The sequence below is a fragment of the Neltuma alba genome, unplaced genomic scaffold, assembly GCF_004799145.2.
Source record: "Neltuma alba isolate B1F8T4 unplaced genomic scaffold, ASM479914v2 tig00012513_pilon, whole genome shotgun sequence".
NCBI lineage: Eukaryota > Viridiplantae > Streptophyta > Magnoliopsida > Fabales > Fabaceae > Neltuma > Neltuma alba.
Window position 1 is genome coordinate 1 of NW_021636980.1, and position 3,668 is coordinate 3,668.

At 35.0% G+C, this 3,668-nt stretch overlaps 1 long non-coding RNA gene across 1 annotated transcript; it reads left to right on the plus strand.

The window, feature by feature from the left end:
• Positions 1 to 1,185: 1,185 nt before the first annotated feature.
• On the plus strand, positions 1,186 to 3,268 carry LOC114727882 (uncharacterized). Its single transcript, XR_003738618.1, has 2 exons — positions 1,186 to 1,235; positions 2,713 to 3,268. It is a non-coding gene; the product is annotated as an uncharacterized LOC114727882 (long non-coding RNA).
• The last annotated feature ends 400 nt before the right edge of the window (positions 3,269 to 3,668 follow it).

Consider the following 3,668-nt stretch of genomic DNA (forward strand, 5'->3'; position numbering starts at 1 on the left):
GTCTTGAATATGCCCATTTCCCACCAGATATATGTGTAAAACAGTTTTGGACACTCTTTACCTTGGTGACTTTTGACACTATGGGGAATGTGTTCAAGTTGAGAATATCTGTTGATTTGAGTCAACGTTTATTAATTATTGAAGGTTGCTCTACGTTCTGTTTTGATAATGCATCTAGTGAACTCGGTGTTCTTGGGCATTTAAGTAGAACTTATTGGTAAAGAAATAAAAGTTATTGGTGCAAGAGTTACATATTATTGTTCTGTAATGCGGACCATGGAGGTTGTTGCCTGTGGCACCGATGGCAATGTGAATGCTTATTCATGAATAAATTTGGTTTGTGCCAGGCATTAACAAATTTATTGTGCCGAATTTTATTTCCCATTCTCTTAATTCCAGTTTTTGCTCCTGTTTGATTATGACTTTCGGATACAATATTTCATTTAAAGGGCTACATGCTTGAAATTACAGAGAAATATGTGGCACATATGAAGCCTCGATGTGAAGGTGTTGGCCAAGAATTTGACAAGCTCTCTCTTAATCATGAAAATGGTTTCCTGTGGGAGGCAGTCGATCTTGAATCCAGTGAACTGGAAAGAGCAAACACATTGTCTAGAGAAAGTACTTCTAAGGTGGGGCTTTCTGATGTTTTTGATAGTTGATGTAAGTGGTGCGTGCATGTGTGTATGTACACTGAAAATTCCCGGCAGAGGCTCATTATTGTATAGAAATAACTCCTTTTGCCGCCTTCTATGCTACTGCTCCATTAATGGGAAATGACCAAAGTCAGTTCGTGTTGTCCAAGTAGTCCCTTCTTGTCAATAATCATGTTTCTTTTGCAAGCTCTTAAATAAGGTAGCATTGTGGTCCTCCAGTTCATTAAGAATGAAAGAAGTAATCCATGATTGTTTCCTTTAGTTTATGGCGTGGGTTTAATTGATTTGAAAACAGCGATCTATTTACAGAATTTGAAGGAACTCAAATAAATGATACTGACGTAATGGTTTTGTTTCAAGTTGGTCGGTTTTTGTAGTTTAATGTGCAGTCTGGTCTGTATTCTTTGTAGGGACAAATTCTGTGTATTAGGTGATATCTAATTGACTAACTGGTGCTGTACTTACAAGTTACAAATTCATGCATAATTTTCTTAATCTTCAGACTTTAGACGTTTGAAGCTAGTCTCTCTTCACCCATTGCAATAATCAGCAATTGAAAGAGCATGCCAGCTCCTGAAGGTAATTTAGGACAGAAGGTTGATCGTTACTACCTTCATCTGTTTTGGTGTACAGTTGTTCTCATTAGTAGAAAGATATGAATGTGCGAGCGTGGGGTGTGTGGTTATGTATGTATGTATCTACGTATGTTCAAGCTCAATGAAAATCATCAAATGTGGTTCCCTTTTTTTTGGGGGGGATGAGGAATGAAAATATAATTCTTACATCTAAGAATTTCGTGCCATCTTTCTTTTCCTCTCCTTTAATCTCTATAAATTTTCGGTGTTAATCTCACTGTTTTTCAACCATGTTAAATTATACTACCTTCAGTGCTTAATATAAGAGTTAGTTTGATATTTAATTTGGTCCTCAATATAAAATCTCAATCCACTTTATCTTTCATATTTATTTATTTTTTTTAAGGCAATCCTTGTAGTAGTTGCACATATTAAAGTTTCATCAAATATAATTCTAGCTAATACACATGATTAGCAAATGTATTTTTAGGAAAGATAACGCCTATTTATTACAAATAAATAACTTAACTAATTTTTGTAGTCTACTCAAATTAGTCAACTAATTTTTATATTAAGGATAAGAGGAACTATAAAACTTTTGTGAACTTACAGATAATTTCATTAACCCTCAAAACTCAATAATAAATCCCCCTAAACTGTCAACTTTATGCAGATAATTCCAAACTATTAATTTCATGTCTCCTTAAATTTTATTTTTTTATGCATATAATCCCCTCAATTTTAAGAGCAAAGTATTGTACCTTTATAAAATATCTGTTGGTACTAATAAATTGTCAAATGCTAAGATCATGTTTTTAAAATTAGATGGGCACATGGACCAATTGATCTAGATTACATGATACACATTCACTCTGTTTGAATTTAAAAAAAACCAATTAAAAACTAGTAAAAATTAGATAAAACTATCCAAAAATCGCACTGAATGAAAACTAGACTAGCCATAAGAAGATTCAATTTACATGGTCCATAAAACATGTAATAGTCGCAATTGACTAGGGAAGAATAGTTTTTCTCCCGAGAGAGGGTTCAACAGTTGGTGAAATGGTGAGTGGTTCCTAATAACTTAGTGCTTCCTTTGGTAGGTAGCTCTCTGCTCTTCATCTCTCTCCGCGTCCTTCTTTCATGCTCTTCCCATGAGCTAAGAAAAAGAACAGCAAAGTAAATTGTGTCATAACTTGAGACTTGTATGCCTCATTTCCCAACTTTTCTATTTTATAATGTGTGAGAATATTATTTGTGTCTGAAATAATTAATACAAAATTATATTAAAAATATATTTATTTTTGTTATGATTTGAGTTGATTGGATAAGCAAACTTTAATAGTTAGTTTGATCTTAGAAATAATTTTACCAAATTGATGATGACAGTAATTTTGAAGAGCAAAATAGAAATTTGTTTTTCGTATCACCTTCAACCGTATTTGAATTGATTCTATCAATATGTAAATTTCTTTATCCAGTTTTTGTTCTACAGATGCAGTGGTTCTGAAGTAGGAAAACAAGGTAGTGGACCATAAAAGATCAAACAATGGCTGTCCCGGTCCCTAATAGGAGAACCTTTCTGCTCCCTTCTTCAAGAGAGGAAGATGATCGACTGAATCGTAGGGCTAAGAAGATTAAAGGGGGAGAATCTGGGAACAAAGGGTTTATACTGGATGGGCATTGAATCCGAGAAGGCTCGATTGTCTCTGAGCATGTTTTTAGAATACTATAATGAGACAGCTCTATTTCTTATGGGGAATATCAAAATTGATGGGAAGACCTCAGGGCATTTGATTGATCGGGGAAACAACTCATGTTGGGTTTTAAGCTGTGTTGACTGAAAGATGAAGGAGGGTTGGGCTTTAGAAGGCTTGAAGCTGTGAATGGTGCATGGGTAGATAAGATTGCGTGGAATCTAGCTTCAGGTATAAAAAGGACTATGGGTGGGCATGCTTACTCAGAAATACATACATGGAATCAGAATTGCTGATAATTGTTTGAGGAGCTTAAGTTCTAATGAAACTTGAGTAAAAATCGTGGGTTTACTTTTAGTAGCGCCTTTTCACTTATTGAGGACTCTGGTAGCTCCCCGTTTAGTAAAATCTTCAACAAAAATCTGGAAACGGAGAGGAGTGGAACGGATTAGAGTCTTTTTTTGGGCTTGCCACCCATGTTCGGAGGAGTAAATGCGGGGGCTGCTCACCCATATGAAGTAATTGGTGCAATGATCAACCATGAAACTTTTGATAAACCTTTAGGTTACGTTTGGTAGGAAGCATTGAAAATAAGAGATCGGAATTGGGATTATAATTGAGAAAATCTATTAAAAGAGTTAAGAGATTACTTATTATATGGGATTAGTCAAAACCATGTATGTGGGATTGGAGAATACCATAGGAGGAAGTGGTATTCCCCAATCTCACCTTTATGGATT